This window comes from Schistocerca serialis, chromosome 7 (genome assembly GCF_023864345.2).
Source record: "Schistocerca serialis cubense isolate TAMUIC-IGC-003099 chromosome 7, iqSchSeri2.2, whole genome shotgun sequence".
Lineage (NCBI taxonomy): Eukaryota > Metazoa > Arthropoda > Insecta > Orthoptera > Acrididae > Schistocerca > Schistocerca serialis.
The window spans coordinates 198,791,819-198,806,137 of NC_064644.1; the positions used below are offsets into that span (position 1 = coordinate 198,791,819).

A 14,319-nucleotide genomic window follows, 5' to 3' on the forward strand; every position below is an offset into this window, starting at 1 on the left:
TTTCTCTTGTGCCCAGTGGCAGAACTTTACACGACGTTCAAAGTCGTCGCCATGCAATTCCTGGTGCATGGAAATATGGTACGGGTGCAATCGATGTTGATGTAGCATTCTCTACACCGACGTTCTTGAGATTCTCGACTCTCGAGCAATTTGTCAACTACTGATTTGCGGATTAGCCGCGACAGCAGCTAAAACACCTCCTTGGGCATCATCATTTCTTGCAGGTCGTGGTTGACGTTTCACATGTGGCTCAACACTTCCTGTTTCCTTAAATAACGTAACTATCCGACGAACGGTCGAGGCGCTTGGATGATGTCGTCCAGGATACCGAGCAGCATACATAGCACACGCCCGTAGGGCATTTTGATCACGATAGCCATATATCAACACGATATCGACCTTTTCCGCATTTGGTAGACGGTCCATTTTAACACGGGTAAAGTATCATGCAGCAAATACCGTCCGCACTGGCGGAATGTTACGTGATATCACGTACTTATATGTTTGTAACTATAACAGCGCCATCTATCACAAAGCCAAAAAGTGGTCCAACTGAAACATTCATATTTCTTTACGTGCTACACGAATATGTAATAAAAATGCGGGTTCGTATTTTAAAAAAACGCAGTTGATATCCGTTTGACCTATGGCAGCGCAATCTAGCGGGCCAACCATAGAGTCATCTGGTTTCCCCCTTCAAGCTAGACGAGTTTCGTTCTTTGTAGTTTTTTCGTTTGATGCTTATTTCGTGAGATATTTGGCCCGGTCACTATCAATGGACCACCCTGTATATACAGGGTGTTACAAAAAGGTACGGCCAAACTTTCAGGAAACATTCCTCACACACAAAGAAAGAAAATATGTTATGTGGACATGTGTCCGGAAACGCTTACTTTCCATGTTAGAGCTCATTTTATTTCTTCTCTTCAAATCACATTAATCGTGGAATGGAAACACACAGCAACAGAACGTACCAGCGTGACTTCAAGCACTTTGTTACAGGAAATGTTCAAAATGTCCTCCGGTACCGAGGATACATGCATCCACCCTCCGTCGCATGGAATCCCTGATGCGCTGTTGCGGCCCTGGACAATGGCGTATTCTATCACAGCCGTCCACAATACGAGCACGAAGAGTCTCTACATTTGGTACCAGGGTTGCGTAGACAAGAGCCCCGATAAATGAAAGACAAGAGGGTTGAGGTCAGGAGAGCGTGGAGGCCATGGAATTGGTCCGCCTCTGCCAATCCATCGGTCACCGAATCTGTTGTTGAGAAGCGTACGAACACTTCGACTGAAATGTGCAGGAGCTCCATCGTGCATGAACCACATGTTGTGTCGTACTTGTAAAGGCACGTGTTCTAGCAGTACAGGTAGAGTAGCCCGTATGAAATCATGATAACGTGCTCCATTGAGCATAGTTGGAAGAACACACTGACGAAACTAAAATGAGCTCTAACATGGAAATTAAGCGTTTCCGGACACATGTCCACATAACATCTTTTCTTTATTGGTGTGTGAGGAATGTTTCCTGAAAGTTTGGCCGTACCTTTTTGTAACACCCTGTATAACATATGTAAGTGCATTTTCTGTGTTCTCTGAATAACAAAACTGCTTATATCAGATTGGCGCATAAGTTCGTAACATTTTTGTTATGTACGTTGGTGTTCTGGTTCAAATTTGTTTACTTATCGATTGTCGTTTTTTATTTGTAGTTCACTGTTGCCATTCGAGTTTACATACTGTCATGTCATTTGTAGATAGTGAGTGGATTTGTAGATGCTAGAAAATGGAGTGCCAAGTGAAGAAATGGGAACATTTCTGACATATTCTTCCGTTCGACTTCAGTAGAGGAATGACAGTAGCAGAGGTAACCTGAAACATTTTCGACTTGTATGAGGTTAACACCATTGGACAGAGCACGGGAAGGAAAAGGTTTTCTCGTTTTAAGGAGGATTGTTTTGACATTAGTGACTTGTCACATTCAGGAATACCTTTCGTGGTTTGATTAATCCCCAATGATACACTTTAGTGAACTCGAGAACTCGGAAATGTTATGAACATGATCATACCGCCATTGTACGATATTCCTATAGAATGGTCTTAGGCAAAATCACAAAAATCAGCTGGTGGTCATACGTGCATCGATTAGTCCGTGAACAACACAGACCATTCCTATACTGTATCGTTACCGGTGACGAGAAATTGTGTCTTTATGCAAACGTAAGGAAAAGAAAGGGGTGGTTGACCCCAAAGGAAACAACAACTCTCCATAAAACGACCTGAGTGCATCCACAAAAGATAATGTTACGCATCTGGTGGAACAGCGAAGGTATGGTGCACTACGAATCGCTTCCCCGAGGTGTGACCATCACTGTTATTTATTGTCATTTATTGTCAACGACTGAGATATCCTGCAGACGCAATCCAAGAACAATGTACAGGCAGACCGCGTGAAGTGATGCAACTCCACGATAACACCCTCCCACATTCTGCTAGACTGTCAAAAACACAGTACAGGAGCTGAGTTGGGAAGACTTTCGGCACCAAACTTCTCATCTCAACGTGTGTCCTCGGATTTTCCACTTTTCCCGCTCTCTGTGAAACAGCCTTCAAGGAACTTTGTTTCCAGGCGAAAATGCGCTGCGAACTTGGCTAGACAAACTCTTCCCCTCAAAACCGCGTGGTTTCTACAGTCACGAAATCGAAAAGTTACCTCCACGTTGGCAAACTATTGTAAACAGTGAAGGAGAATATATTATTGATGATTAAAGTCGCTGTTATGTCCATCTATTGCGTTTATTAACTTACGGAAAAATTCTACGAACTTATTCAACAACCAAATACATGATTTCAGTTCAGACGAATGTTGCAAAGTTAAGACATTGATTTTAGGCAGATGTATTTGCTTTTTAAAAAAATATAATTTCATATTGACAGCGACAGAAATTCATGAAACATGCCTTTTAGTACTCAGTTATCCTAACTTGGCAGACAATATCTGAGTTCATCCATGATTGTGGAGTGTAATACTGAGGTACAATTAATTTAATATGGCATATAAAGTTTCAGTTTATTCAGACAACAGAATGTAAGGAAATGAAGAGAAATATATTAAACAAATTAGGTGTACATACCAACATGTGGAGTAAATGAATCCTTGCAGAAAACGAAAGGGGGTGAGACAAATTTTATTCTTGACAAAAAGAGGTGTAGGTCTCAATACTCATTTTTAAGATGACGCAAATTTTCGACTTAAAAAGTTTGATTTTTGATTCTAGAATTCAGACGTCCTGTAAGTACCATTGTATGTGAAATTAATAATATTTTTACATGCCCTCTCAACCTCTTACAACCGAAAATACCTACTTAAATAACTGTCATGTAGGCTAGAATTGTCTGCTTTAAGCAGGATATCTTGAACTCCCCTTGTTTTCGAAGATGAAGAATGGAGATGTGACTACTCCTGTTTCCGGACACAAGTCCACATAACATCTTTTCTTTATTTGTGTGTGAGGAATGTTTCCTGAAAGTTTGGCCGTACCTTTTTGTAACACCCTGTATAGGGCAGAAAGCTTCAAGAACATTGGTGGGGTTCTTGCTGCTACGAAATATCAATGCCAAACCATACTGAATATGCATATGACACTGATGTCCCATGTAACTGAATATATGGCAGGACAGTGGTGTGTAAGGATACCACTCAGACTGCAAAGCAAGGCATCCTACAGAGTCCCTTTACAGCAGACCCTACGTTGTAACTCATCATGTACTTACATATACTAAGATGGTATCTTCACAAGAAGAAGAACAACACCAAAAACGCAACAGGAGCGTAATATGTAAGAAATTGTCCATGCAACCTGTAAGTACAGTTCAAAACATTACTACTTAATAGGAAATAGCAACCACCAGAACTGTTTATAACCTATAGGCACAGTGACAAAAATGTAAATAAAATAGCTAACATATGTACATATTCCAGGCCACTGATGATGCCTTGCAGAAAATAAGGGCGAAACGCGTATGGCACTAAAATTGTGTTTTATTCAGTTGCTGTCAGACGGTCCATAAGTAAAAATTATCAATATACCGTAATATTACACGCAACTGAGGAAGACAGGACTATAAAAGTTGAAGATGGTATCTGCTCTTTCGGACATGTCCGAAAGGACAGATACCATCGGTGACCATGCAGCTCGTTAGAATGAAATTACAATGAAATGAACACCCTTAGCTGATGAAAATGTGTGCCCCGACCGGGACTCGAACCCGGGATCTCCTGCTAACATGGCAGGCGCTCTATTCATCTGAGCCACCGAGGACACAGAGGATAGCGCGACTGCAGGGATTTATCTCTGGCACGCTTCCCGCGAAACCCATATTCTCAACGTATTGTCCCGCACTACATTCGTAGTGCCCCCGCCCATTATGCTCATTACTTGCGGCGCGTTGCCGATTCCCGTAAGAGTTCGGGCACTATTTGTGCATTCGCACAGAAGAAGAAGGTGGTCAAGTGGCCGGTGAGCCTTAACTATATATATACTAAGATGGTATCTGTTCTTTCGGACATGTCCGAAGTTCTAGAGGACTGATGACCTCAGAAGTTAAGTCCCATGGTGCTCAGAGCCATTTGAACCATTTATTTATTTTTTTTAATTTTTTTGCAGCCCTATCACATGATCGTAACTGTTTTTCCAGCCGAAAACGAGGTGGGGCTGTAAAATAATGGGACTATTGCTGTAAAACGTTTTATTTCAGGAAAGTACATAATAAGTTATTGTCGCCCTCAATATACTAAGGGGTGATCTCTACAATGCTCCATGAGAATTTTCAAAAATGGTTCAAATGGCTCTGAGCACTATGGGACTCAACTGCTGAGGTCATTAGTCCCCTAGAACTTTGAACTAGTTAAACCTAACTAACCTAAGGACATCACAAACATCCATGCCCGAGGCAGGATTCGAACCTGCGACCGTAGCGGTCTTGCGGTTCCAGACTGCAGCGCCTTTAACCGCACGGCCACTTCGGCCGGCCTGAGAATTTTCTTTTGATGGAAACAGTTCTGGAAGTCTTCCTCTGTGCACATCTTGGTGGAGCATGCCGCCTTTTCTTACACTGCTTCAACGAACTGAAATCTTGTTCCTTTTACTACAGGTCTGACCTTGGGGAATAGATAAAAGTTGCACGAGTGGTTGGTCTCCACTGGGAAGCTGTAATTCGATAAAAATCTGTAAACAGACAATCCGGTACGAGCCGGTGCTTTGCCTTGAAGCAGAGCCCAAGACTTGTTCTTCCACAATTCGCGACGTTTGTCCTTACTCTCCGACGAACTTGAGCAAGAACCTCGAGGTAGTAACTTCCATTAACAATTCGACCTTCAAGGAATCAGTGAAGAGTCACAATTCCATGAATATCGGAAAAAACAGCGATCATCACTTTGAAGCTGGTTTCGCTCATTCAAGTTTTTGTCGCTCTCGGTGATGATGTATTTTTCCAGAGCATGGGTTGGCGCTTACTTCCTGGAGCGTAAGTGTAAAACTAAGATTCGTCACATGTTACACTCTTTCGAAGAAATTAGGATCAATTTCAGTGGTATTCAAAATGTCAATGCAAATATTTTCAGGTGCTCCTTATTGTTCGATCGTGAGAAATTTCCACTACAAGTTTACACACACTTTCCTTATGTTAAACTGGTCACATAAAATTTGCCTTAAACACTCGTAGTCTGTTCCTACAGTTTCAGTAATCTGTCGAATATTCAACCGACTGTCAGATCAAATCAGATTACCTACTTTTTCAATATTTTCATTCGTTTTTGATGTTGAAGGGTGTCCTAGGCATGAGTCATCTTCAACGTCATCTTGTCCATTTTGCAAACGCCTAAATTACTCAAAAACTTGCTTACATGATAATTGGTTTTCACCACACACTTATTTTATTGAAAAGTAGATTCAGCAGCAGGTTTTCCAAGTTTTATGTAAAACTTCATACAATTCTTTGCTGTATTATTACACTTGTCTTTTTTATGGCGAAACAAAAAGCAGCTCTTACCGAAACTAAGGCTACAGGCGCTCTGATCTGTCTACAGACACCAGCGGTGCCGAATTCCATTGAGAAGGCTTCACGCTTCACAGCTATTCGTCGTTCATCTTTGGCGCATGTGTACCTCCTCTGTGATAGTATCAGTCCTGTCATTTATAGCCTCGTACACGCAAACAATGCACCGGATGAGCCAGACGTTACCGGTACCGAGGAAGAATGTGTGGTTGGAAAAATGAAATTCGGATTATAACGGGAGAAAATGTGACATTCCAATGAAGATTACACAGAATAAAATATTATCGTGTACATTGAATTTTTTAATGAAGTCTATCCCCGAAAAGCAGGAAGGACTTTTGTTTCATAACAAGAAAGAATTTTTCTAAGACTTCAGGAAGACATTCTTTCAGAGTAAAAATACGTGTTTAATATGTAAAAAGCATTATGGAATATCACAATAACGAATATTTTCATATAATTCATATTTCTGGAAATTTTGTTTTAGTTTACCCGAAATTTTGAACACTGGATTCCTTCCTTTTAGAAGCGAACAATTACGCTCATCTTATTACTTCAATTATCTAAAGGTATTTTATCAAACAAAGTCAAAAAGGTTTTACATTATCACTAATTTCGTAACAATTCATTTGCGTTAGCAATCTGTTTCTTAGGTTTCATCTAGCATCTTTAATTCTCAAGTAGTATAGTTTATGAAACTACTGTATAACCACTGATCAGATCACCTGTGTTAACTATCAATCTTCCACAAGCGCTTTAAAAAAGTATTTGACATTTTTTTTTACAAAATAGTTTGAACTACTTACTGATATTAATGTGGTTTTATTGTTACCTCTTAGCGATACATTTTGCCTTCAAATGTGATGTAAAGCTCTGCATTAAATATTTAAATCGTATTTTAATGTAAAGTCAAATATTTAGGCAAGTGTTGTAAGACTTTTTTAGTGACACTTATCTATATCTTTAATCTCTGTGATTGAACCATTTTTTAAAATTTTCGTATTTGTTACGAAAGTCTTGTGTTACTCTTTTTCCATAATCTCCTCGCTGAGTAATTGTTATCCCTTATTTGTCTAAATATAATTTATCTTTTTTGTCTCAAATGTGTATAATGTATTTCCTGAAATGTCTAGTTATTTGTTTAAAGTTCTGATAAACCTTGAATCGACCAGAAAACAGCTTTTAATGAGGATCTTCTATAATTTTTTAGACATTTCCATATTAAAGGCTTCAATTCTTTCTCCACTATGCTGCTAATCAATTGAACATGAGTATTAAACTGTTACCTTCATACTTTATTTTATAAATATATCAAATAAATATTTTCATTTGAAGTTGTAGCAGCTGTAAGTTACTTAAGACATAAAGTAAATATTAAGAATCATTGTATTCTATGTATGAAGATCACCAGTTGGTGACGGTTCTCTGATTTCTGAAAAGAGATACCTGACTACCAGAAATGACTTATTCAAGACACAAATAAATAGGTCTTGAAATACTGATGCCTATCTCCTTTCTACCTCAGTATCATCTATTTTTAAAATAATTCTCCAAATATTGTAGTTCAGTCAGAATTGTGCACCCATACTATTCTAGTGTTAACTACAATAGAATTGTTGCAATTCAGACTAAACAACAGCATTTGAAGAATTAATAAAAAAGTGTGACACTGCAGTATAAATTAGTGAGGCATCAATATTTCAAGAGTTATTTATTCCTGACGGAGTGTGTCAGTTATGATAGTCAGCTCTGTCTTTTCAGAAAGCAAAGAACTGTCACCAAACGGTGATCTTGATTGAAACCCATTGTAAATAATAGCCCATAATTACCCATAAGAAAACTTAAACCACTTAGACCACTGTTATACGTACACATTACAGGATATAATAGCTATAAATCATGAGAAGTCAAGTCAGCCAGACTTGTCAACTATGAGGAAGTTAATCAGGCAGACAATAATGTTGTACGATTTCTAGTTTTAACCCTAGTTCTTCAATAATGCAACTGCATGCAAAGAGCTGATGTCTTCAACTAGAAAGTTGGTTTCAGCACCAACGTCATGCACATGTTCTTACTGGATAAGTTACGCACTTCACTTACATGTGAACTGACTGAACCAGTCACTTACCGTAGAACTCGTCAATTAAAGTGAAATACGGACTTTCGCGAAACTTGCGATTTATCTCTTTCAGAAATAAAAGGGAGAGGAGAATAAAGTAACAACTGATAGGAAACACTATAGCGAAAATTGAACCCTTATCCCCGAATCTCCAAGCTTATGAAGGCACAATACTTTCTTCATTGGAGGAATTCATGACTTGCATTTCCAATAACCTACAGATAGAACCGTATTAGCACTACTACGAACTTCTGATTTAATGTTTTTTGCACCAATTGTACGAAAAAAAACGAGTAAAGATCTTGTTGTGCGACTCATGATAACACAAACTTAATACTATACGAGAATTGGAACTTTAGTAGTGGCATCTATTTATTTACAGCTCGTACCAAATACCGTAGACACGTGTTTCAAAGTAGTCTCCAGCATTGTGTATAACCCGTTGCCAGCGATGTGGAAATCGTAGGATACTCTTAGCAGTGCCAGTTGTGTTGACAGTTCGAGCGGCGTGGTCTATTGCCCGACGAATTTGTAGCTGTTCTGAAGCGAATGCCGTGAAGTGTTTCCTTCAGTTTAGAAATCAAGTTGAACTCACGAGGACTTAAGTCAGGAGAGTGCAGTAGGTGGTACAGCACTTAGCAGCTCCATCAGTCAAACAAATCAAATCGTTCAAATGGCTCTGAGCACTATGGGACTTAAACTTCTGAGGTCATCGGTCCCCTAGAACTTAGAACAACTTAAACCTAGCTAACCTAAGGACATCACACACTTCCATGCCCGAGGCAGGATTCGAACCTGCGACCGTAGTTGTCGCGCGGTTCCAGACTCTAGCGCCTAGAACCGCTCGGTCACCCAGGCCGGCCAAACAAATCAGTAACAGCTTGTATTGTGCGTGCTTGAGCATTGTCCTGCAAAATGATGGTCAGGTCCCGTAGAAAGTGTCACCACTTCTATCTCTATGCTGTTCATTTTTGGAACACAACTTACGACCAGCTTAGAGACGGAAGTGATGACACTTTCTGCAGGACCTGACCATCATTTTGCAGGACAATGCTCAAGCACATACAGTGCAAACTGTTACTGATTTGTTTGACTGGTGGGACTGCTATGTGTTATACCACCTACTGCACTCCTCTGACTTAAGCCCTCGTGAGTTCAACTCGATTTCTGAACTGCAGGAAACACTTCACGGCATTCGCTACAGAACTGCTACAAATTCGTCTGGCAATAGACCGCGCCGCTCGAACTGTCAACACAACTGGCGCTGATAAGAGTATCCTACGACTTTCACATCGCTGACAACGGGTTATACACAATTTTGGTGACTACTTTCAATGTCAGTAAAACTTTGAAACACTTATCTATTTTGTACGAGCTGTAAATAAATAGTTGCCACTATTAAGGCTCCAACCCTCGTAGTTAACAAACCCCCAGTAAAGTCCGACTGATTGCTTAATCATTCACTCGACATTTTGCAGGTACGAAGCAAAATAAATGAAAAAATTAGGATTTAACATCCGAAAGGCAACGTGTTCCTTTAAACAAAACACAACATCAAACGGGAACGAATGAAGATATGAGCTTTGTTTCTTCAAAAGGAATCAATCTGACATGTACATGAAGGAATTTAAGGAAATCACTGGAAACCTTATTCTGATGATGAAATTTCTAAATATAAAAGCAAAAAAAAAAAAAAAAAAAAAAAAAAAAAGATAAAGAGATAAAAAATTTATTCTCTATACTGAATCGTTGAGTTAATTTCCTCTTTGTGTACTTTTGAGATTCCCCTACGACACACATGAAATCTTTTATTTAAGTTCAATTTTGTAGCATGATACAGTCTGAACAGATGAATAATCACGACAGGACTATGTGGACGTGATGTAACACAAAGAGATCTGTAGACAGCGAAAATAAACAATTACAACTGGTTACTCCATTTCTCTTTGTTTAGAATTACCAAAATTTTAATAATATCTGACAACTGAATTACTTTAGGGAGGACTGTCCCAACTAATTGTAATGTCTCTTGCAGCGGTCTCTCCGCGATATTTATAGAAATTTTATAAATCATATAACTCAGTACATATCTCGAAATATCTCTTCTTATCTTACCGATTATCAAGGCAAAGTAGTTTCAAGCCCAGTTATTCCTTGGAGCGTCCATTTACTCCATGGAATAGCTTCTCTGCTATCTATGTTTTCTCTTATGAAAAGAATGGGGGACTTCTTGCCGATTAGTCATGAAAGAAGGATGTATATGTATGTATTGTTGAGCTAGTCGCCATCTTGATGAGATTCTGTATGAGAAGGAATTTAATACATGAACTAAACTAAAGTATGTGTGTTCGCGTATTATTTAACGGATTATTATTATTGACAGTGTCTGCTTACTACGCTGTGTTGCACGTGTTGAGTGTTACTTAAGTAAATAAATTAGTGAAATCAAAGTGAACTAGAAATTAGAATATAAATGGAAAACTTGGTTTAGTTTAGAGAGTTACATACTGGCATTCAGCGTGCAGAACAGCAGAACAGAAGAGACAATGACCGTGTAGTCAGCAGTTCCACATAAGCGGGCGCTGTCGATTCAGCCGTCAGGGCATCGCCCGACCGGCTCACGTGTTTCTCAGTTGTCGCATGTGAGCAAAGGCCCTCGCCTGCATTCCAAGAGCCAATGACCGACGTTAAGAAGATTCTTCGAGAAGCTTTTCAACGTGACGGAAGAGGCAATGCCCGGCTCACGTGTTTCTCAGTCGTCACATGCGATCAGAGGCCCCCGCCTACATTCCAAGAGCCAATGACCGAGGTCAAGAAGATTCTTCGAGAAGCTTTTCAACGTGACAGAAGAGGCAATGGCCGTGAAGTCGTTCACCTCCAGTAAACTGAAGTGTATAAATACGCGAGACGCGGAGGGCCCGACAGATGAAGACGGATGAAGACGGGGGCGAAGACGAAGACGAAGACAGAGACGAAGACGAGAGACGAAGGAAGAAGAGTAGCAGTAGTTTTCAGTCAGTTTCGGTGCTGAAGACCGTCATGCAAGAAGAGACTGCATCATGCACAGACGCACCAAGTCCGCCGCTGTAATGGAATAGCAAGCAGCAGCCGCGGCGCCAGAAGACAGGTATTTGAAGTCTGATTTTTACGTACCCGGGTGACTCGTGAGGACGGGAAGGAGACGGACTCACCTCAGCAGTCACCTGTGAGCTGGGATGAAGAGCTGACAGCCGAAGACTGGCAAGCGGGAGTCCGTGGTTCGAGTCCGCCACACTGGCCTTCTCCCGCCGCACCGCTCCGCTGGCCGACGCAGAACACACGCGACCGCTTAGACAAGAGAAACACTGGGACGCCACACCCAAGGTATCATCCGATGCACGACTTCGCTCGCAATAGTTAAAACCGGCCACCTCGCGCTGCGCGTCTCCGGTCAGCTGGGCGAGACGGCGACACGAGATACACACCGCTACGCGTAATCAGACGCCGCCGCCGCCGCCGCCGCCGCCGCCGCTGTCGCAGCAGAAGGCTACGCAAACGACACGGCTGCCGCTCTCCGAACCAGAACGTCCCAGTAAGATACAGTTGTACGAAACTTTCAATAAAAGTTATCTTATGTAAAAATGATGTTTCATTCGACCTCATACCCGAGCCAAGGAAGAACCCACCCTGCCCACATGTTGTTAAGAGAGAAAAGTTAATTTATTTAATATTTTCACCCTGACAGAATGCTTTAGAATGCTCATCCTGACAATTGACAGCATCAAAAGAGAAAACCCAGTTACATTGAGTGACAGAACAGTCACATTTAGTAACACAACTGTTACATTTGATGTCAGAAGCCGTTTTACTTGTTACAATGGTGTCAGAGAAAAAACCCTTGGCTCAATATGAGGTGTGAATGACAGTCACTAAAGGTCCACAGTTAGTGTTTTTTAATGTGTGAAGGGATAGAGGTTTGCCTAGCAGTCGTAATATTTTCTTTATGTAGAAGTGTACTTTCTCTCATGATTTTAAGGGTTTGTCGAAAATATTTAAACATCTTTTAAATTCAGTATAGGAAGATTGTGTAACTAACAGTTTGTAAAATGATGACACGAAATCGTACAAAGTCAGAGTCAGCACCACAAGCGGTTTCTACTGATGACGCTATTCAGATCTTAGTTAATCAGATAGAACAGCTTAAAAGTGATAATAATGCATTATTTAAACAGTTGAGTGAGGTTAGGCAAACCAGTTCAATCCCTCCCACCCTAGATTCCTCAGCAGCAGCCTTAGTAACTCCTTTTTCAGGTAAACCTGGCGAGGACATAACAGCCTTTTTTGATGATTTAGTAGCAGCTGCAAAGTTAGGATCATGGTCAGATGAACAGCTCTTACAAATGACAAAGTTAAGATTGACAGGAGAGGCTAAAGCACACGTCTTATACCATGAAGAATTACGGAATGCTCCAACATTTGCGGAATTGAAGAAAGGATTGCTTAAACGTTTTCAAAAACAGAACAGCTGTAGATTTTATAGGGAACAGTTAAACACTATCACTCAGAGGCAAAACGAGTCGTTAGAAAGCTTTGTAGATAGGATTAGAAAAGTTAATATTAACACCTATCAGTTGACAACTAGTGATGAAGCAAATAAAGTTGTTTTACAAGAGGCAGAAAATAGAGCTCTGGATACATTTTTACGTTGGTTACCTCCTGAAACGTCCCGTCGTGTCAGGGCAGAGTTTCCTAAAAATTTAGCAGAAGCTGTATCTGTGGCGACAGCTTTTGAAGAAATTGACATTGCCACCAGATACAAGGAGAAGCGAAATATATTTTCAGCAGGAGTACGATGTTTTCGGTGCGATCGACAGGGACATATAGCAAAAAATTGCAGACAACCTCAATGCACTAATTGTCAAAGAATAGGTCACACATTCAAGGAATGCAGGTCTAAGAAAGTTTTTGGAAATAGAAATCAGTTAAACTCAAACGGGAATGTCGGACCCGCCGCCAGGCGTTCCCAATAAAATTACATGCCATTAAGGCGAATAAAGGGCGGAATGCTGGTTATCTGCTACCATACAGGATAAAGAGGCAAGGATACTAGTTGATACAGGCGCAAACGTATCAATAGTACGTAATGAATGTATTGGAGAAAAGAAATATGACCCTCCAAGGTATAGATTGAGTGGAGTAGGAGGAGGTACAGTTAAGTCATTAGGATGTACATCATTGATTTTCTATATTCACGGTGTACAATTTCAAGAAGATGTAGGAGTGGTAACAAAGGTAACTGACGGGTACGACGCGATCCTAGGGTTGGATTTCCTGAATAAACATCACGCTAAAATCGACCTCAGACAGCAAACTGTAGAACTTAGCGGAATAGTGTTTCAGCTAGGTGACACCGCTGCAAAGGGCCCTCTGCCGCAAGATTTGCCTAACCGGAAGGCGAAATCAACTATACTGCGTGCAACGTCCTTGAAGGTTGATTCGCGGGATCAGATACCATCTGGCTCAGGAAAACTTCTCTGGATGACCGTTGACCACGAAGTACCTACAGATACAGTGTGTCTAATAGAGCCTTTAGAGGAAAATGAGGAATTAGATGTATCACATTGTTTTGTACGTAGGAGTGTTGTACGGGTTCAAGACGTTGAGGGAGAAAGAAAAGTACCGGTACATATTGACAATTTCGGAGTGGAGGACAAAGAGTTGCATAAGGGAATATTAGTAGCTACAGTCAGTACTTTTGAAGAAGAAGATTTCATTTGGTCAGATATTAATGATGGTCAGAAACCAGACGCCTATAAAACCGCATTGCGCCAGAAGATTGAGCATTTGAAAGGAAGGGATAGAGACACGATAGAAGCAGTTTTAGTTGAGTTCCAAGATTTATTTAATGCAGAAGGTCCATTGCCAGCAACAGACATCACACAGCATAGGATCCCAACAGGAAATAGCCCCCCAGTTTATAGGAAGCCTTATAGAGTTGCGCATCACTTACAGCCAGTACTGGATGAATTTATAGAACAACATCTAAAAGATGGAATTATAGAATATTCTGATTCGCCTTATAATTCAAATATTGTAATTATTCCAAAGAAGTCTCCCGACGGTACGAAACGATATAGATTTTGTTGTGACTACAGACACCTT

General features: G+C 40.5%; 1 protein-coding gene across 1 annotated transcript in view; it reads left to right on the forward strand.

Moving 5' to 3' along the window:
* LOC126412108 (odorant receptor Or2-like) overlaps positions 1 to 14,319 on the forward strand; it is a 45,572-nt gene that overhangs the window by 12,760 nt on the left and 18,493 nt on the right. The gene's annotated exons all lie outside the window — the stretch shown is intronic.